The following is a 22,148-nucleotide window of genomic DNA, read 5'->3' on the forward strand; positions in this document are numbered from 1 at the left end:
TTCGACCTCCAAATTTCGTTCAGTTTCCGGGGCAAAAAATGTTTGGAAATATCGTTCGAACACCGATTTGTTCGAATTGGTGCGATCGATCTCCGAGGTTCTACTGTACATTTGCGAATCGGGTCATTGAGTTCCTTGGTCTATCTTGGTTACCACAGTCGCACACTACAGAGTTAAAACATTTATGTTTGTACACATCCACCATGGTTTTGTGAACTCCATTCGGCTTTGCAAACAACGTCATCAGGGTTGAAGTTGCATTGTTGAAGGTTGTACGCGTGCATTGGTCCAAAAAGGGGGCTTGCGTGACTTCGAGTGGAATCAGAATCTTTACTTTGAACTGCAGGAGGAATTCCCATGAGCTATGACACTCTATTTTTTCACAGGTGTCCAGTATAGGACACGGGCTGGGGAAGTTACAACAACAATGCAATACAAGCGGTGGTGAGGGACGTGATTGAGATCCTAGTGGATGGGGGAGATGTCGGTTTTGTCAGCACACGAGTGAGGACGGGGCTTCATCTCGTTATGTACATGCGTAGTGACACCCGATAGATTAGCGTCCTCTGGTCTAACACCGTTTGAGACGAGGCTCAAAAGAAAGCTGTCTCTCGTGTAGGCCAATCAGTTTCAAGGACAATGCATATATTATCAGAGTATGTTTTTTTTGCATTCTGACCACAAGCATTGTGGTTAATGTAGACATGATTCCTTATGAAAGGTTTCAGTTTGGTGTTTTAACATCTCTTAACACCTGTTTTGTTGCCAGATGAAAGGGGAAAAACCTATTATCAATAATTGGAGTCTTTATTTCTCACATCACGAGACACGGTCTTCAAAGATTCCCTTTTCTCCAAGCGTCTCTTTATATATCCCGCATGCCCCTTTCCCGAAGGTTCCTTGATCTCCTTTCCCTCCAGCCAATCACCTTCCCCACTTTTCCCAACGGTTTCTAACCGTCCTCCCTGTCAATCATCTCCCGTTTCCTGCCCTTTTTCTCCTCCTATTTTCGATTGTGATTGAATCCCTACACATGTGTAGTGAGTCCAACTGAGTCGCAGACGTTATCTTGGGAGCAACACTATTCCGCATTAACACGCAACACAACACGATCTACACTCGGGACTCGAATGCCCATCTAACCACGCTACGGCAGAACTAGACACGATTCACTATCCCAGTCCGGACCACAACTGGGGTCCCGGACCGCGTGACAAGAGGCTTCTTCTCCCCGACGTGGATCTTCGTAACACCAGCACACGAAGAACCCAGAGCTCCTCACGGAGCCCTCGATATATGCTCCCGGGCTGGGGCTGGGCTTCGCCCTTTGCCCCGCCAACCTTCCAGGTCTCTGGAGCTCTTTTTCGAAGGTTCCCGAAAGCTCCTTTGGACCACGTGACCACCCCAAGGCCCCCCCGTCCACCAGTCGCCCCCCTCCAATATCATCCGGTCACGTGACAGCAGATCAACCAGCGTATCATGCCCCAAGGTAACCCTGGGCTGGGCTGGCTGACGCTCCCTCTTGCTCCCTCACCGGGAGCCGGCCCCGCACACTGCTCGCGGTGCCTCCCCGCTAACCAGCGCTCACCTAAGCTCCGCTAGGGCTGGTACTACATCCCTTAACCCGGGCTGCCCATAGTGACAACACAATACCGGCTGTGGCTTCGCAAGCCCCGGCACCATACAGTACAGTCACTACACATGCATATCAACACGTTCATTGCGTGTGACATAAGTCAATTTATTTTACCAGGTAAGACCCCACTGAGCTGTATAGTTATTTTTTCAGAAGCGACCTGGCTATCACAAATGATAGTTCAACAAAGTGACTTTTCATCATCAACATCATGTGGAAATGTATAGCAGCCAAATGCTCTTTAACGCGTGGTGTTGTTTCTAAATGTGGAGGGGATAAAAATACACGCGACCATGGGAAGAGAGGCACCGCAAACTCCAAATATACAGCGGGTGTCAGGGTCGGGATCGAACCCACGACCTCCTGTATACCAGACGAGGTAGTTTACATTTCACCAACGTGGCACCCCAGTCACTACGCTGTGAGGACGCGGCATCACCATGTCAGCAGTGGACATTCCACATTCCCATGGTGGGTTGCCTCGAATCACCCTAGCTTGGCACTTCTCAAGACTGCTACTAATTTTATCAAATCCGCATGGAGTATTGGCGAGTTGATTTTTGACAAGGATCCCAACTCACAATCTCACATTTTGTTGAGATTTTAATTCTGCAGTATAAGCGTGGTTGAATTAAGGATGGTGACTGTGTGGCTGAATAAAGTACTTTTTATACTGATAGGAACCACCTGGTTCCACCAGCCCACAGGGGATTATTGTGTCCGTCCGTCGTGCATCCAAAAATGGGAGGGATGGGGCTGGGTCGAGAGGGGAGGGTGGGGAGGGGCTAGGTGGGGAGGGTGGGGAGGGGCTGGGTTGGGAGGGGAGGGCTGAGTAGGGGGTGGGAGGGGTGGGGATGGTCACCCCGTGGTGCCCTTATAAAACTCAACGTTTAACCTACTCACGCTGGCTTGTGCCTGCCCTCGCAGTCGGTCATATTTGCGGAATACACCACGCCGCCGTTGACCCTGGCCATTGACCGAGCAACCCAACGTTCCTACCAGCTCCCTCCGCAGGAATGTGTTTTTGGTTGAATTAAAAATGGTGACTGTGCAGTCGAATAAAGAATCACTGGTTGAATAATGATTCATAATAAAGGTTTTTTGGGTTAGATCGCGTTATTAATAAATGTGTCGTAACCCTCCACCACCTGACATGGCCAAACAGTAAAAAATGTGTCACGTTTACAAAAGACAAATAGTTCACTACTTTAGGCCACCGGTGTGTTGAAGTGTGAATCAACATCATTTACAATTTCTGAGTACGACGTTTCTCTGGTAATTACATCCAGCATCATCGGGAAATTTGCCAGAATGGTGAAGCGCTCCACTTGCTCCCGGTCTTAAATAGACCAGCAGGGTGACGTCATTATTTAACCCAATTAGGTGCAGTGATTTGAGCAGGGGCGGTTTCTTCATTAGGGCGATTGGGCGACGCACCACCAAAGTGTGAAAGGGACTTTTTCAATCACATTCACAATCTCATTCAACCACAGAGTTACGCTAGCCGTCACTGTGCCTCTGGATATTGTCCAATCAGCGTCATGTCACGTTCTGTGGAGTACTGCCTCTTTTTGGGCGATTTCACTCTGGCTGAGAATCGCCCAGAGTGCTTCCATAGACTTACATTAAAATATGTTTTTTTTCGAACTGCAGGCACTGCAATGCATTCTCTATGGGTTCCGGGAGGGCTCGCACTAACGTGCTTACGTCATCATACGTATCCTTAACTTGTGCAGCGATTGGTGGGAACAAACATCGCTGTCGGACGGAAGCCTTGTATGTCCAAAACTTACTTTTCAGGAAACGAAAGAAAACCTGTTTTTTCCCAAAATAATTTCCAAGCTCTTTTAATGCTTTTCATTGGTTAAATATTTGTAAAACACATTGACAGATGTAAAGGGTGACCAATAGCATTAATTTTTGAAAAATATGGAGATATAAAATATGTATTCTGCCTGATACATTGTTGCTGTCGGGATGGAAACCTTGTATCTCCATATTTATATTATAATAAATAAATTTATTTTATAACTAAAATAAATGTATTTATTTTGTCAGGTCTGCGACACAATCTTGGTCCACACAAGGGGTGGTTTCTTCATTAGGGCGATTGGGCGACGCACCACCAAAGTGTGAAAGGGACTTTTTCAATCACATTCACAATCTCATTCAACCACAGAGTTACGCTAGCCGTCACTGTGCCTCTGGATATAGTCAAATCAGCGTCATGTCACGTTCTGTGGAGTACCGCCTCTTTTTGGGCGATTTCACTCTGGCTGAGTATCGCCCAGAGTGTTCCCATAGACTTACATTAAAAGATGTTTTTTTTCGAACTGCAGGCACTGCAATGCATTCTCTATGGGTTCCGGGAGGGCTCGCACTAACGTGCTTACGTCATCATACGTATCCTTAACTTGTGCAGCGATTGGTGGGAACAAACATCGCTGTCGGACGGAAGCCTTGTATGTCCAAAACTGTTACTTTTCAGGAAACGAAAGAAAACCTGTTTTTTCCCCAAAATAATTTCCAAGCTCTTTTAATGCTTTTCAATGGTTAAATATTTGTAAAACACATTGACAGATGTAAAGGGTGACCAATAGCATTAATTTTTGAAAAAATATGGAGAAATAAAATATGGATTCGGCCTGATACATTGTTGCTGTCGCGATGGAAACCTTGTATCTCCATATTTATATTATAATGAATAATTTATTTTATAACTAAAATAAATGTATTTATTTTGTCAGGTCTGCGACACAATCTTGGTCCACACCAAAGAAAGGTTCTCCTTTACCGACCACCTTGTAAGTGCCACGCTGCTACAAGGAGAGATGTTTCAACAGCATGGCCATACATTCCCTGTTGAGGCTCTGAACATCACTGTCAGGGCATACCCTATGTTAAATAAGGCGAAGCTGAAGACTGAACTGTCTCTCATTTATGAGAGTCCAGAACTCAAGGGCTGCTGTGGTGCACTGGCGCTGTACCAGGTTTTGCTGAAGTACAACCTCCAGGATACTTTTTCAGAGACTGTTGCTCTGTTGAACATCCTCATAACTAATCCCATGACAACTGCGGAAAGCTGAGAGGTGTTTCTCAACCTTAAAGAGAATCAAGACATTCCTGAGAAATGTAATGAGACAGGAACGTCTGAATGAACTGGCTATGCTTTCCATGGAGAGGGAACTAGTCAGGAACATGCCTGCTTTCAATGAGAGAGTAATTGATCACTTTGCTACTTTGAAAGAGAGAAGAGCAAAATTTCAATATAAGTAAGCAGTGTATTAAGCGAGTAATGTGATGTAAGCAGTGTAATAATAGTGAGTATAGAAACAAACAAGGAGATGTATTGTAAGAGTCACTTTATTTTTCATTAATATTAAAGTAGTGAAGTTGCCTTTACATGCTTAAGCTGTTAATTTATCCATTGCATGGGTGGACCTTATCCTTATCAATCATTCAAACATTTGCCCCCCCCTGAGAGATTTTGCAGGAGCCGCCACTGGATTTTAGGCAGAGAGGGGGAGGGTATTGTAATTATATAATAGATTAGCTTTACTACCCGGCTTCGCCCGAGACTTGGATTCTTGTCTTGGATTAATACACGGCGTGGGGGGGGGGGATGCGTGACGTCAGCAGGCACACTGCGTGACGCTGCCGCATGCGGGTGACATCACAGATGTGACGTCACCGCTCACTTGCCGTGCAAAATATATCCATTATTGCGCTCCCCCCCCCCCCCCCCCCCCAAATAAAAAAAAGTCTATTTTTATACTTTTTCCATTGTGTACAGTCTGGTTGCTACCCACATGCCAAATTTTAATTTTGTCGCATGTCGGGAAGTATGCTTGTCTTGCCACACGGCAGATGTGGAGCGTCCAGGCAACCACCACAAAGAAGAAGATAGAGGATCCAAAGAAGCAATGCCCATTGCATGATAAACCTCACTCCCTCCAGAAATGCCGTGAGTTCAGGAGGAAGCCATTGGAAGAGCGGAAGAACATGCTGAAAGAATTTGGAGTGTGCTTCAAATGCTGTGCTTCTACAAACCACCTTGCAAGGAATTACAAGGCAGATATCAAGTGCGAGGAATGTGGCAGCGACAAACACGTTACTTCTCTGCACACATTTTACTCGAAACCCAGTGGCACTAAGGCTTCCGATCCCGAAGCAGAGCACGGCGGGGAACAAGGCGAGACCGCCGCACTCACTTCGTCAATCACAACCAAATCCACAGAAGTCTGTGGAGAAGGCTTCAAAGGAAGAACTTGCTCAAAGATATGCCTCGTCCGAGTCTATCCCAAAGGACATCCTGAAAGGGCAGTAAGGATGTACGCCATAATGGACGACCAGAGCAACAGGTCTTTGGCAAGGTCAGAGTTCTTTGATCAGCTAAGTGTAGGTGGGAATTCCTTTCCATACACGCTCAGAACATACTCAGGACTGATGGAGACAGCGGGAAGAAGAGCGAGCGGCCTCATGGTGGAAACCATGGATAGCACCATGAAGCTAGCCCTTCCTACGGTGACAGAGTGCAATGAGATACCGGACGACAGGAGTGAGATTCCCACGCCCGAAGTTGCAAGTCACCACCCACACCTGAAACCCATAGCAGAGTTCATCCCGCCATTGGATCACGCGGCACAGATTTTACTTCTGCTCGGCAGGGACATGCTGAGAGTCCACAAGGTTCGCGACCAACGCAATGGACCTCATGACGCTCCCTACGCCCAGAGACTCGACCTAGGATGGGTCATCGTAGGTGACGTTTGTCTCGATGGAACACACAAACCAGACCACATTAGCACATTCAGAACGAGTGTGCTCGTGAATGGACGCACGTCGCTCTTCAAACCGTGCCCCAACCACTTCACGCTGAAAGAGAAACTCGGCGAGAGAAGTCAAGGCTGTACCGTGCAGACTTACGAAGAAACCACCACGACTTCGCTTGTACATCCACCGTCTTCGCTGGAGTTTGTTCCTCCACGTTTCTCCAAGCCAGTCCTGACTGATGGGAAGAAGACTAAGGTGAAGCTGCTTTTCGTCGCTCTGCTGGTGGTCGTGGCGGTGGTCGCTGTGACCGTGGCCTCTCCGTTCCTCGACTCGGAGCTATCGTCCGAGTGGGAATCCTGGAAGGAGTTCCACGGCAAGGCCCCACAACCATAACATACCATCCCAAGGCTCGAGCTGTGCGGAACCGTTCTAGCTACAGAAATGGTGAACCTGATCTTAGACGAATTGGACATCAACTGGATGCGGTCAAGTTCTACACGGACAGTAAGGTCTTACTAGGCTACATAAACAACCAAACCAGAAGGTTCTACACCTACATCAGCAACCGGGTGGAGCGCATCAGGAGATCGACACAGCCAGAGCAATGGAATTACGTTCCAACCGACCAGAATCCAGCAGATCTCGCAACTAGGTCCGTCCCTGCATCTCTGCTGAATCAAACCATCTGGCTGACGGGTCCAGCGTTCCTGTTACGACGTGACGGTGGCCCATGTACTACCAAGGAGACCTTTGGACTCATAGAGCCCGAGTCCGACAAGGAGATTCGTCCTCAAGTGACAACTTTCGTAACAAATGTGCGACCAAGAAGTCCACTGAGTCCACACCATTTTGAACATTTCTCGAAATGGACGACGCTCGTGCGAGCGATAGCACATTTAACGCATATCGCAGACTGCTTCCATCGCCCGATGAGAGGCACCACTGGTAGCTGCAATGGATGGCATCACTGCACAGTGCCACGCACTGAAGACGAGCTTTCCAGAGCAAGGAAATCAATCTTCCGCTGTGTGCAACAGGCAGCTTATGCAAGTGAGATCAAGGCCATCAACAAGGGAGAAGACCTTCCTAGGGTCAGCACCCTCAGGAAGCTAAACCCCAGGATGGACAAAGACGACTTGCTCAGGATCGGTGGTTGGCTAGGGAATGCAAAATTAGATGAGAATGAACGAAACCCCCTCATAATCCCAAGCCAGAGCCACATCGCAATCTTACTTGTGTGCCACTACCACGAGAAGGTCAAGCACCAAGGTCGGCACTTCACAGAAGGAGCAATCCGATCTGCAGGGCTGTGGATCGTTGAAGCAAAGAGTTGCATCGCCAGCACAATCCACGAGTGTATCCGGTGTCGTAAGCTACGTGGAAAACAGGAAGAACAGAAAATGGCAGACCTTCCAGCCGATCGACTCAGTGTGGAACCTCCCTTCACCTCTGTAGGGATCAACGTGTTCGGACCATGGACAGTCATCTCCCGCCGCACCAGAGGAGGGCTCGCGAACAGCAAACGTTAGGCAGTGCTGTTCACCTGTATGAGTACACGAGCAGTGCACATCGAAGTCATCGAGTCCATGGACTCTTCGAGCTTTATAAATGCACTCCGGAGATTCTTCGCCATCAGAGGGCCAGCCAAGCAACTCCGTTCTGATTGTGGAACCAATTTCATAGGAGCATGTAAAGAGCTTAAGATCAATACGGAGAATGTCGAAGATGATTCTGTCAAGAAATACCTTAGTGACCAAGGCTGCACATGGATCTTCAATCCTCCCCACTCTTCGCATATGGGTGGAGCCTGGGAACGCATGATCGGGATTGCTCGACGCATTCTCGACTCCATGCTATGTGATGTCGGGTCCACACGGCTCTCTCACGAGGTCTTGACCACTCTCATGGCCGAGGTCTCAGCCATAATTAACTCAAGACCCCTGATCCCCGTCTCAACCGACCCGGAGTCACCATTCATCTTGACTCCTGCTACACTTCTTACCCAGAAGACAGATGTGCTCACAGCACCTACCGAGGAGGCCAGCACTGCAGACCTCTACAGAGCTTCGTGAACACGTTCTGGCGTCGCTGGAAAAAACGAGTACCTTACGACACTCCAAGTGCGCAACAAGTGGCAGTCTAACAGACCAGACATCCAAGAAGGCGACCTCGTCCTACTGAAGGACAACCAAGCCAAACGGAATGAGTGGCCAATGGGCCGCATTCTCAAGTCGATTCCAAGTGCCGATGGAAAAGTTCGAAAGGTGGAGGTTATGATTGCGAAGCAAGGTGTCACAAGAACTTTCATCAGGCCCATAGTCGAGATAGTACTACTTCTCTCTCGCAAAGATATGGACAAATAAGTCGACCCGTTGAAGTTGTTATACACTTGTTTATGAGATAGGAAATAAATGGTGGTATCTCCTAGATACCAGATGGGGAGTGTCTTGCCTCACGGCAGATGTGGAGCGTACGTTCACAGGAAATTCCTGTTTTTTTATGCAAATTTTGGTCACGTGACCAGGAAGTGACGATTTTAGATTTCCACTGTACCACGCAGGCGTCGGCCATTACACAGATAAGTCAAGATGGCGGCACGCATCGCATCTCAGTGAGACCACAGCCGCACTTGTCCATTGTGGGAGCTTAAAAAGCATTGTCTGTAAGTTGTTTATATTCCTATAATATTGGCAATGCTGTTATAATGTTGGAATGACCGTTATAGTGATGTAAATGCCTTTATGGTGCTGTTAAGTTGTTGTAGTAAATACGAGGCCTAGTTAGTAACGAAGCCTGCGACTTTCCTTATTGTGGATGTTACTTGTGATTTAGTAGGTCGAGTCAGACTTGTGCCTATGTTGCGATCCTGAGAGTAAAGATGACGAAGTATCTCATTCACAGTTTAGTGTTATGTGTAATGCTGTACATTTGGGGTGCAGTGGGATGAATACACGATGTGCCTGTATGCAACGCACCGGCTTGTGCTCTTGTCTAGCTGTTCAGTGGTAATGTAGGGGCCTGGTCCGTCCAGGATCTATTGTTATCTAAGACAATGTTCTGATGCTGTGGTGTTCATTGTGTTGGTGTTTCCGGATTATAACAGATGCTGTATCTGTGTTTTCTCACCAGTTTTACCTTGTTACAATCAATAAATGACGATTGGAGTTGGACGTTCATCCTGGCTCCGAGGGTTTATTGAATGCAAGGTTATCTACTCGACTAGCGGTGCAACGCAGCGCACAGCGAGGCCGAGATAATGCTAAACATTTCGAACAGACACACATATTCACAAATTTCTCTTTTTTATATATATAGATTGGTAATCGTTCAATTGTTGTTAATTAGTATTTGTTTCCCCTTTAAGGAATTGTAATATATATTGTATTTAATAATACGCTTCCAGGCCGCACTAAGACTGTAGCTGTCAGAGCGATTAAAGTTATTTGTATTTCTCTCAATTTCAATGGATTCTCTAATTAGTATTGGCCAGTAATAATTCGTTTTACACAACACTTCAACGTTATCAAAATCAATTGAGTGTCCTTGTTGATAAGCATGTTCTGCCAATGCCGACAGTTGTGTTTGAGATAATTTAATATTTCTTTGTTGTTCTTTTAGTCTTATGCTGATGTTACGTCCCGTCTGACCAATATAGCATCTGCCACATGAACAATTAATCCGATATACACCTTCTGTTAGCAATTTAGGTAATTCGTCTTTAGTGTAAAATACTGGTTTTTGAATTTTGTGTACTGTACTAAATCTTACTTTAATGTTTTGCTTTTGCAAAACACGGGCTAATTTGTCAGTTACTCCTGAGATATATGGTATTTTGATTGTTTTAACAATCTGATCGCTTTCAGCAGTGTTGCTTTGCGTTCATGATTTAGCATTCAGTGCTCTGTTAATTTGAGCATTATTGTAGCCACTCTGCCGTAGTGCTTCTTTAACATGTTTAATCTCTCTCACTAGACTTTCACCATCTGACACTGTTTTAGCCCATTTTATGAGTGTCTTGATAAGAGAGGATTTCTGAGCTGGGTGATGATGTGAATCTGAATTCAGATAGGCATCAGTGTGCGTTCGCTTTCGGTAAACGCTGTGTGTTATTTTGACATTTAGACCATGTCCAAGCAAAATATCTAGGAACGCGAGTGTGTTATTCACCTCCATTTCCATGGTGAACTGGATGGCCGGGTTTTGTGCATTGAGATGATTTAGAAAATCATTAAGTGTATCTTTACCATGTGGCCAGACAACCAAAGTGTCTTGAACATATCTAAACCAAAAAGATGGTTTTAATGTACGAGGCGAGTGCTCTTGTTTCGAAGTTTTCCATGTACAGATTTGCTACAGCAGGAGATAAAGGAGAGCCCATTCCAGCTCCTTCCTTTTGTTTAAAGCAGTCACCTCTCCATAGGAAGTTTCATTTAAACAATGGTCAGCTAGTTTCGGGATGTCTTTTGGTAAACCTGTATTCTTTACGAGTGTATCAAGTAATTTAAGCGACTCGTTCACTGGAACCTTTGTGAATAGAGAAATCGCATCAAAACTCACCAGAATGGCATTAGGGTTAAGTTTAATATCTTTAATCACATTCGCAAGATGTTCTGAATTTCTTACGAATGAAGATGTCCTACCGATGTAGGGCTGTATTTGTTTATAGTTATATATTTTGTTAATTTATATGTGGCAGAGCCAATTGTACTGACTATGGGTCGTAATGGGGTGCCGATTTTATTAATTTTTGGTAGCCCCATACAGTCACGGTGGTATTGAAGCCCTTGGCTTAATTTGGTTTTGCTCAGTCTTAGGGATGAATGAATTTGCAATGATTGCAGTGGTCTTACGTTCTAAAGTATTAGTTGGATCTCGTTTAATTTTAATGTAGGTACTTTCCTCTAGTAAATTGTTAATTTTATTATCATAATCGGCTCGTGACATCACTGCAGTAGTGCGGCCTTTATCAGCTGCCAGGATTTGAATATCTTTATTTAATCGGAGCTCTCTTAAGGCTTTTGATTTGTTCGAGCTAATATTTACTTGTGGTACTTTGCTATTCTCAATTATTTTGGAAACCTCGTGTCGAGTCATCTCTGCCTCATTATGTGGAAGGAGTCTTACCGCTGATTCTACCTCAGCAATGATCTCATCCACTGGAATTGTGCGTGGGGTAACGGCAAAGTTAAGGCCTTTGGAAAGGATGGAAATCATGTCACTGGTGAAAGCAGTGTAAAGGAGAGCCGACACAAGATTGCAGGGGTTTCGTCCTTTAATCCTTTTCTTCCATCCACACCTGTCCCCAGCCGTCCCAATATCGTTCCCGCCAAAGGCCCCTTCTTCCCGCCTGTTCTCTCCTTATATCTCCTCGATCACCCCTCCCACTAACCCACCTATTGGTGGGAATCCTTCTCCTGACACCCCTACATCACCATCCCCCCCCGGAGAAAAAATAACCATCCTCGGTTCTGCCTCCCCCATGGACCATTTAAGTCTCCCCATGCCTCCCACCACTGACAGTGACGACAGCCCTTAACCCCCCCACAACCATACAATGCAATATAACACAACAAAATCAATTGCGCGGCCTGCCCGGGTCTCCAGCCAGTGTCCCGTAACAGCCCGGACATACACAGGCAGCAGATGACCGTGGCGGCCCCCTCCTTCGAAGGCCCTCTCGTCGTGGTCCCTGGTTCGGTGGTGCCGGTGTCGCCTTGCCTGGCGCCGCTGTCTCTCCGGCCCCCGCTCGTGCCGCCGCTCCGTCAGGCCTCACATGGGGTGCTGTAGGTGACAAGGGAACACAGGGCACCGAACCCCCTGCCGGTCGGCGCGTGGTGGTCGGCGACCTTGGCCTGGGTAGGGATGATGATGATGTTGGCAGTGATGTTGGTGGTGATGTTGGTGAAGATGACGGTGGAGAGATGTATGGCTTAAGGCGGGTGGGGTGTACAAACCATCGTCGCTTACCCAGTTGGACCTGGATGCACTGCGGTCGGAGTGCTTTAATGACCTCGACCGGCCCTTTCCAGGGTCGGTGCAGCTTTGGTGAGAGGCCAACCGGCACCTGAAGACAGTCTAGCCATGCCTGGTCCCCGACTTTAAAGGGCTTGGCTGTCACTGTCCTCTCCCGTATCCGTACATTACTCTCTTGGCTCGTGGCCGATGCGGCCTCGGCTGCTTGGCGGGCCTCTCAAATAAATGAGGGAGGTCTTTAGTGCCTTCGGCCATGCGTCAGCTCTTGCGGGAATGTCCGTCAGCTGCACCTCAATAGGCGGAACGGGATCCCGTCCGTACATCAGGAAAAACGGCGAGAACCCCGTCGCCGCGTGCGGGGCCACCCTGTACGCCGCTAAGACCGATGGAATGTGGAGGTCCCAGTCGGAATGGTTTTCGTCCACCACTTGGGACAGCATGGCCGCTATGGTAAGGTAAAGCCGCTCTACCATCCCATCGGTCTGGGGATGATACGGAGATGTTCGGACCTTTTTAGTGCCCAGGATAGAGCAGACATCCTTCAATAGCTGTGAGGAGAAATTCCTGCCCTGATCCGTGAGCAACCGCTCCGGTGCCCCCTAATCAAGGACATAGCCTCCCACGAAGGCATCGGCGATGGTCTGTGCCGTTTGGTCCGGGAGGGCCCACACCATCGGCCACCTCGTGCAGTACTCGACTCCGAACAACAGGTATTTATTTCCCCGTGGCGTGACCGGCAGTGGTCCCAGGATGTCCAACGCAACCAATTCGTTGACCCTGGTCACCGTGATGGGCTGTAGGGGCGCCCGGCTTACCCGGGGTGGCGGCTTTCGCCGCGCACATACGACGCAGGTAGCGACCCATCGATGCACGTCAGCGGTCATACCTGGCCAAAAGTACTGATCCTGTAATGTGTACAGTGTCTTCCGCCCCGCCAGGTGCAGCAGCTGGCGGCCGTGTACGTCCATAACCAATTGTTGACGCAGTGACTCCGGAACTACCAGGCATCGCCGGCGCCCTGTCGGGTCCCATCGCATGAGGAGGTCCTCCCATACGATGTACTCCTCCCCCCCTGCCTCTGCTGAGGCGCGTAGCGTTCGCAGTGGGGCTTCCTGCAGCTGTAGCCGTCTCCAATCGTCCAAGGTCAGCCCCAGGTCGTGGTCGGTCAGCTGGACCTCACCCTGTGCGCCCTCCGCCGTGCGTACGGGAGCGATGACCGTCCCTTCCGGCCTCGCCTCCTTGCAGCGTGCCCCGCCTGTGGTGCATGCACAAGGGCCCTGGGGCGCCAGTCGGGACAATGCGTCTGCGTTGGCATGTCTGGTCCCTTTGCGATGCACTACTTGGTACCTGTACTCCTGCAGGCGCTCTATCCATCTGGCCAGCTGGCCCGAAGGCTGGTCAATGCGGAGCGAATACTGCAAGGCCGCGTGGTCAGTGCGGACCGTAAATTTGCGACCATACAGGTAGGGTCGTAATTGCTGCACGAAGTGAACGACTGCCAGGAGTTCCCTACGTGTGACGCAGTAGCGCTGCTCCGCTGATGAAAGCACGCGACTACCGTAGGCGATAACCACCTCCCGACCCTGCTGGACTTGCGACAAAACACTGCCGATGCCCACATCGCTGGCGTCCGTGTCCAGGATAAAGGGGAGGCCAAAATCCGGAAAGGCCAATGGTGGTGCTTCTGTCAGACGTGAGCGCAGCTGCTGGAATGCCTCTTCCTCGAGAGGGCCCCAATAAAACCTCTGGTTCTTCGCCGTCAACACATGCAAGGGCTTGGCAATGGTTGCGAAGTTGGGTACAAACCGGCGGTAGTAAGAAACGAAACCCACAAACCGGCGTACCTCTGGAACCGTTGTGGGAACAGCCCAGGCCCTGACGCAGGCCGTCTTTTCTGGGTCTGTAGCCACTCCAGACTCACTGACGACGTGGCCCAAGTAGCGTACCGACGACTGCATAAGGTGGCACTTCGACGGCTTGAGCTTCAAGTTCACGTTCCGGAACCGCAGGAATACCTGACGTAATCGGTCAATGTGTTCCTCGAATGATCGGCTGAAGACAATGACGTCATCCAGGTAGATGAGGCACGTTTCCCATTGGAGGCCTGCTAAGGCCAACTCCATTATGCGTTGGAACGTCGCCGGCGCAGTCTGGAGGCCCATAGGCAGGCAGTTGAACTCGAACAGGCCCTGTGGTGTCCGGAACGCTGTTTTAGGCCGGGAGTCCGCGTCTTTGGGACCTGCCAGAACCCGGACAATAAATCCAGCGTACTGAAAAATGTTGCTCCCGCCAGTGCATCCAATGAGTCGTCAATACGTAGTAGGGGATATGCGTCGGCCAGCGTGACGGCATTGAGGCGTCAGAAGTCCACACAGAATCTCAGTGATCCGTCTGACTTCTTGACTAGGACCACCGGTGCCCCCCAGGTACTCGAGGATGGAGAAATTATGTCGGCCCGCAGCATCTCCTGCACCGCTTGTTGAATGTGCCCTTTTTCCATTGGGCTCATTCTATATGTGTTTTGGCGCAGGGGTGCGGCATCTCCCGTATTAATGTGGTGCTGCGACAGATTTGTGCGCCCTAGGTCGAACGGTCCCCGGCTGAACACGTCCGAGAACTCATGCAATAACGAGCGCAGCTGCTGTTTCTGGTCGGGCGGCAATCCCGGCTCAGGCCCCGCCAGCTGGTCCATCCACGATTCGGCCCCTCTGTCCTCGGACTGGCTGATGCTGCCTACAAGCTCGGGCTCTGTCCCTGGGGCTCCTAGTGACAAGGGACTAACGTGGGCCAGAACTGTTCCCTCCTGCACCGTCGCTGTTCTATCGGAGGTGTTCAGCACCTGAATGAACAGATGCTGGTTCCTCTGTACAATAGTTTCAGCTCCCACCAGCGCATGGCGATCCATGGCAGCTGACACCGGAGACACCAGGATGGGTGAGTCTGGTCGGGCTGTCACGAGGGGGGACCGATATCGCAGCGGAATTAGCATCTGGGCTGCCGGGGGAATGGAGACAGACTTACTGACCAGAGCCTGCACGTAGGGTACACACCGGCTGGCCCCCTCCGCCTTTAGGAAATGGAGATGCGTTCCCTGGACTTCCACCCGCCCATTGGCCAGATCGATTTTCATTGGCATCTGCCTCAGAAAGTCCGTCCCCAACAGGCAGGGTACGGGCAATGTTGCGGAGACAAGGATGGGTCCTGCTACCAAAAGCTGCCCAATCTGTATCGGGGCTTCAACCTGGCCCAGGAAGCCCATGCTGCCTCCATTTGCTGCAATAAACGTCGTCTTGACGGGGACTAAAGGTCGGATTTTATCCGGCAGCATCTCGTGCATGGTGCTCGAGATGATCGTGGCTGATGCCCCCGTATCAACCAAGATACTTGCCGACACTCCCGCGATTTCACCGACCAGGACCGAGGTTCCTGACGTGGCCGCTACCACCCGCCTTGCCAGCTTCCTCCATTGTGTGGCTGAGTCCGGCCACTGACCAGGCGGCGTCTCGTTATCCTGTGGTGCATGGTGAGATGATGGGGGATGGATGTGAATGGACCGAAGATGGGATTCCTCCCTTTGGAGTGCGTCGCAGCAGGGTGAGCGCGCCCTTGTTACATAGTGTGGGCTTCCCCCTGGGTTGCGGGCTGGGCTCTCTATGTGGTGCAAATTGCCCCCCCTTGGTGACGTAGGGTGGGCCCCCCTTGTGGTGTGGGGGGGCCCCCATTGTAGGGGGCGGTGGGGACTGGGGGGTGTGCCTTCCCGTGAGCCCCTCCCTTCTCCCCTCCCTTTCCTTTGTCACGAAGGCGTGGTCCCTCTGGTTCCGTCTCGCTCTGCCGCAAAGCGGTGGTGAGGCGGGCCGTGGAACTGCTCCAGGGCACAATGTCAATTTTGTGTGCTGCCTCAGCCCAAGGGCCGCTGCCCCTGGCAACTCGCCGGCGTCGCAGGTAACTGGTGACGTCACGCCCGCCCGCGACGTCACGCCCGCCCGTGAAACCACGCCCGCCCACGACGTCACGCCCGCCCGCCCGCGACGTCACGCCCGCCCGCGACGTCACGCCCGCCCGCGACGTCACGCCCGCCCGCGACGTCACGCCCGCCCGCGACGTCACGCCCGCCCGCGACGCCACTGATAGCCGCGACGTCACTTCCGCCCGCGACGTCACCTCCGCCCGCGACGTCACCTCCGCCCGCGACGTCACCTCCGCCCGCGACGTCACCTCCGCCCGCGACGTCCCTCCCAGCCTCGGCGCGACTCCCAGCGCGGTCCACGGCCCCGGCGCAATTCCCGGCGCGGTCCACGGCCCCGGCGCAATTCCCGGCGCGATCCGCGACACCACTTTTGGCCGCGACGTCACTTCCGGATGCAACGTCACGTCCGTTCGCGGCGCCACTCCGGGTCGCGACGCCACTTCTGGTCGCGACGCGATCACCGGCCCCGGCGCTATCCCCGGCGCGATCCCCTTCCCCCGACCAGGACAGTGGGGACCAGGAAACGACACCGCCGGCGCCCACCCCGAGGAGACTCCAGGTGAGTTCGCGGCGTCGGAATTTTAATTGCTCGGCCCGACCGAGAGGCCGGGCGGGACGGCGTCACTCGCCTGGATCCTGTCGGCGTTCGGCCCCGGCGGGTTCCAGGTGACGTTGGCAGCCTCCGGCTCCGTGCGGCACCCCCTCGCCACATGCCCCTCTCGACCACAACGGTGGCAGACCCACGGGGCGTTCCATTGGGGGGGCTCGGCGCGATGTTGTAGAGGCGGCTGCCAGCGACGCGGCGGCTGGTCGCGCCCTGGTCCCTCTGCTCTGCCAGTCCCTGGATCGCCGCGTACACCTCCCGCAGCGATGGCTCCGTCTCAGACGTCGGGGGTCCGTTCCCAGCTGCCCCCCAGGCAGCCTGTGGCGACGGTGCAGGTTCGGCGGTTGGTGTCGCTGGACCCAGTAGCGCCGCGGCAACGGCTCGGCTGTTCCCCCCCGCCGCGCCAGCCACCCGGCCCACGGGTGGCGCCCGGCCCATGACCTACTCGTGGGCTTGGATGGTCCGGGCAGCCCACAGCGAGGTGCGTTCCTCCGGCGTCACCACGGGCATTACAACGCCGGCGCGGCAAGCGTAGGCGATGAGGTGCTCGACCACGAGGTCCTCGAGCGCTTCTTCAGCCAGGCGAGGGAAAGCTCTCCTCGCCAACACGAGCAGCGCACCCCTGCAGGCTAAAGGGGATTCTTTAGCCCCTCGCTGGCGATCCTGGAACCGTTTAAAGGCTCCTTCCGCCGGGCAATAGATCTCCCCCAAAGCCTCGTAGGCCACCAGTAGCGTGGACTTGCTGTGCGAGAGAAGGGAGGTGTAAGAGGAGAGTGCTTCTTCGCCCAGAACGGATGGCAGCGCTCGTAGTGCCTCTTCGTCTGTCCACTCGAGAGCGTGGAAGGCAGCCTCGAATCGGCGGACAAACCCCTCCCAATCTTCTTCCTCAGCTACGAACTTGTCGACGGGCCCCAGCCGACGCGGCCATCCTGCCACCTGCTCTCCGTGTTGGGTGTTTAGCCCTGGGGGTTTTGGCGGGAGCGGCGGCGGCTGGCGTGACGAGGTTGGTTGCGGCTCCTGCCCAGCCTCCGGGTCCCGTGGCCTCTCCTCCCGTAGTACGCGTGGGGGTGGGGGTCCCGGTGCTAGCGGGCCCCCCATAGGGAGCCTCTGCAATAGCTCCTGGAGTGCCCTCTCCACGCGGCCCATGCAGTCCTCCATGGGGTCCTCCAGGCGATCCGGGCCCCCTGCTGCTGCTTCTGATAACAGGCCCCCTTGTTGCCCGGGATGGGAAGGATCCCCGGCCCCTGCTTCCTCTTCCCTTGGCTCTTTTCCGCGGGGATTCTTCTTTGTAGCCATTGAAATCCCACCGCTGCCACCAGATGTAAAGGAGAGCCGACACAAGATTGCAGGGGTTTCGTCCTTTAATCCTTTTCTTCCATCCACACCTGTCCCCAGCCGTCCCAATATCGTTCCCGCCAAAGGGCCCTTCTTCCCGCCCGTTCTCTCCTTATATCTCCTCGATCACCCCTCCCACTAACCCACCTATTGGGGGGAATCCTTCCCCCGACACCCCTACAGCAGTATTAGTTCAGTTCATTCCGGTTTTGTTTTTAAATTGTTCGTTTTTAGTAGGGAATTGTTTATTATGAAGTCTAGAAATGTATTCATTTGGCTAGTTTTTGTTAGATTAAACACATTATCAGCCGATTGTTGTTATAGTATCAATTATATTCCAATAATGCATGGATACACTATTGCTTATATCTAAGTGAAAATTGCCTTAGAGATTCCGAAATATATGACAATTCACTCCTGTTGTGCTGTATTCTCCCTATTTATAATAATTCGATAGCTTTGTGTAGTAGTTGGTTAGCTTTAGCATACTTTGTGTGATGTTATTTTAACTGCGTTTGGTATTACCTTCGAATCTCTGCACCTTTTGAGGAACGCCAGTGAATATATCAATTTCATCCGCTTGATGCGGAGCTTCTCCAATTTCTGGTTTTAAGAAAAGTATCCTCCCCATAGAAGTTAGTCAGTTTAACACGTAGGCTTTTGCGACCAATATTATTCATAACACTGGTCAACACACTTTTTCTGGCATAAGGTATTCCAACGGTTTTAATGTAATTTTGGGGTGCTAATCCAAACCTGGCATCAGTTTTGTCTATCACATCAGGTTTTTGAGATATCAAATATTGCATTTTAAATAAAAACAGCAAATTTATGCTCATATACGAATAGCTAAACAGACATCCATACAAGATAAGATACAATATACAATAATAATGAAACAAACATTTAATGAGCCGTAGCACAAAGTTGTGAGAGTGACTGCATATCAATGTGAGTGAATGCATATTACCATGTAAGAATTGAATTGTGAAGATACGAAAAATATGTACAAAAAGGTCATTCACAATAGTGATGTTACATCTGAAAAAACGACCTCTTTGTTGACGATCTCCGATGTACAGCTTGTGGAATGTCTCTCATCAATGACCAGCAGTAATCTGCCATCATGAGTCCCGTCGGCCTTGGTAACGTTCTTTCATAACTTTAATGTCTTGATGAAAGCATTCACCTTGCTCTTCGCTCACGTGACCCATGTTCTCTTGAAACTGGGTCAAATGACTATGTAAGTAGTGAACCTTGATGCTCATTCTACACCCAAGTGCTTGGAAACTCAAGAGCAGCTCCTCCACAATCTCTCGATAGTTGTCCACTTTCCTGTTCCCAAGGAAATTCCGCACCACATCAGAGAATTCATTCCAAGCTCTAGCCTCTGCCGCAGTCATTGTTGTAACAAAGTGTGGATCCCTGATGAGTGTTCTTATTTGAGGGCCATCAAATATTCCTGCCTTTTTCTTCTCGGCACTGAGACTTGAAAAGGGTGAACATATATAGCTGAAGCAGTCTCCAGTGTGATCAAGAGCTTTGACGAATTGCTTCATTAACCCAAGTTTTATGTGCAGTGGGGGAAATACAATTTTATTCCTATCAACCAGAGGCTCATTCTTGATGTTCTTGTCACCAGGCGTCAAACTGATTCTTGGTGGCCAGTTCTTTTTAACCCAGTGTTTTCATGTAGCCCTACTGTCCCAGTAGCACAGGAAACAAGGGTATTTGGTGTGACCTCCTTGCTGATGTTGTGTCCTAAGCCTTCTTCCATCATTGATATATAATGAATGAAAACACACCAAAGCGCAGCAAACTGCAAAACACCAGGTGTTGTCAAGTAATGAACGGGAGGAGGGCTAGGATGGCAGAATTTGCAACCTTGCTTCAAGGAAAGATAAGGCCTGATAAACGGCACCTGTCACCCGTGCAGGCGGCGGAGACAGTGGGAGAGTCAGCCAGACATAGCTAAGGCAAAAAGCCCAACCATCTATGACCTCAGCACATGGGCGAATAATGGGGCAGTGTCAACTCGAATGCAATGGAAGGAAGCAGAGGCGCCTTTGTCTGGATCACGGCCACAGAAGGCCGGGGGGGGTCATCACTGATTGTGTGTTAGGGATTTCGAGCTAATTGGAACACGTGCACACAGAGAGGAGAAATACGCCTTGTTCTCTGCAGCTGAGGGAGCCAAGATAAACTCAGCTCAAGGTTGTGTACACAGGAGAGGGGGCTGATTAACAACCACTGCACGTCTGAACGTGAGGGGGCCTTGTCCTGGAATTAATCACCCTCCCAGAGAAGAAGGTTGGATGACCACAGTGAGACGAGAATAGGGTGTTGTGTTACTCTCAAGGTTGCAGGCTCAGCTGAACAGCGAGGCTGCGGGGGCCGCCGGGAGTTCGTGTTCGCCTAGTTAAGTAAAAAAGCTCAATTATTTTGTATTGCTATTAAAGTCACGTTAAAGTCGGAATTTAACAACAGGGTAGGCTAAAGTTATTGATACAACTCGACCCGAAGCATAACGGGATGAATCACCACCAGGTCGAATATAAAATACATAATAAAAGAGCGATGTTAAACCCAGGGTCGGAGAGAAAGGGAGATCCCGGCCGTCTTTGTATCCCCGCAGCGCGGGATAGGAGTGTATACGCTCGGGGAAACACCTCCACTTGAGTCAAGCACCACGATGGGAAATGACAGACCTTAGGCTACATACAGAATCATAACTGTGAAATGGTAAGGGACAAATGTTAAAACTTTTAATCATTTCTTCGTGCGTCAGCGAGGGTCGGAGGGAGTGTGCCCCTCCCTCCAGGTCGTGCAACACGGACAGAGGCGCCTGTGAGACGATTTGTAACGTCTGTGTTTTGGTTCATGAAGAAGGCCAGACAAGAGATAATATTGCACCCAGACAGAGAGACGATTTCGAGGCAATTTGTAACATCTGATTGTTTGCTCATGGATTTTATGGAGGGAGTATGACAACGGAATATACCGTGGGTGATGCACACAAGGACACGGACGTACGGACACACACATGGACACACCTACCTACGGACAGATCCTGACACAGCAAAAATCGAAAGAAACCCCGCCTTGTGGGCAGGACCCAAAGGGATTTTTCGGCATAAAAGAAAGGACCCTGAGCATTGGAAATCAGTTCGACCAGGAGTGTCAACTCATCACGAGTTCGACCAGAAGGGTCAACTCACCAGCCGAGCTCGACCAGTGGGTCGGCTCAGGAGTTGACCGAGCGGGTCGACTCAAGGGCGAGCTGCGACCAACGGGTCGGCTCGACTCTTCAGCTTCTGGGACTCAGCCGAGTTCAGCCGGCTCTCGGGGCTCGACTCAAGCGGCTCCCCGTCTCCTCTGCAGGCGGGCAAGACCCGCTTGACAGCTCAACCTCTGCCGAGTCGGAGGTCCCTGCTGCAGCTGACAATCGCGGTTTGGCGACGAGGCGACGACCCAGCACTGCGCGCTGCGAGCGAGCTGTGGGCGCCACCTACCGACCGGGTTCCGAACTACGACAGCGTATCAACAGGCATCCAACCAATTCCCCACGGCGACAGAGGAGCGACTAATACGCGGGCAAGACCCGCTTGACAGCTCAACCTCTGCCGAGTCGGAGGTCCCTGCTGCAGCTGACAATCGCGGTTTGGCGACGAGGCGACGACCCAGCACTGCGCGCTGCGAGCGAGCTGTGGGCGCCACCTACCGACCGGGTTCCGAACTACGACAGCGTATCAACAGGCATCAAACCAATTCCCCACGGCGACAGAGGAGCGACTAATACGTATGACGCGCACCGCCCCCTCACCACACGACCACCAGGCGTCTGCTTGACATAAAGAACC

The sequence above is a fragment of the Lampetra fluviatilis genome, chromosome 65 (assembly GCF_964198595.1).
Source record: "Lampetra fluviatilis chromosome 65, kcLamFluv1.1, whole genome shotgun sequence".
Lineage (NCBI taxonomy): Eukaryota > Metazoa > Chordata > Hyperoartia > Petromyzontiformes > Petromyzontidae > Lampetra > Lampetra fluviatilis.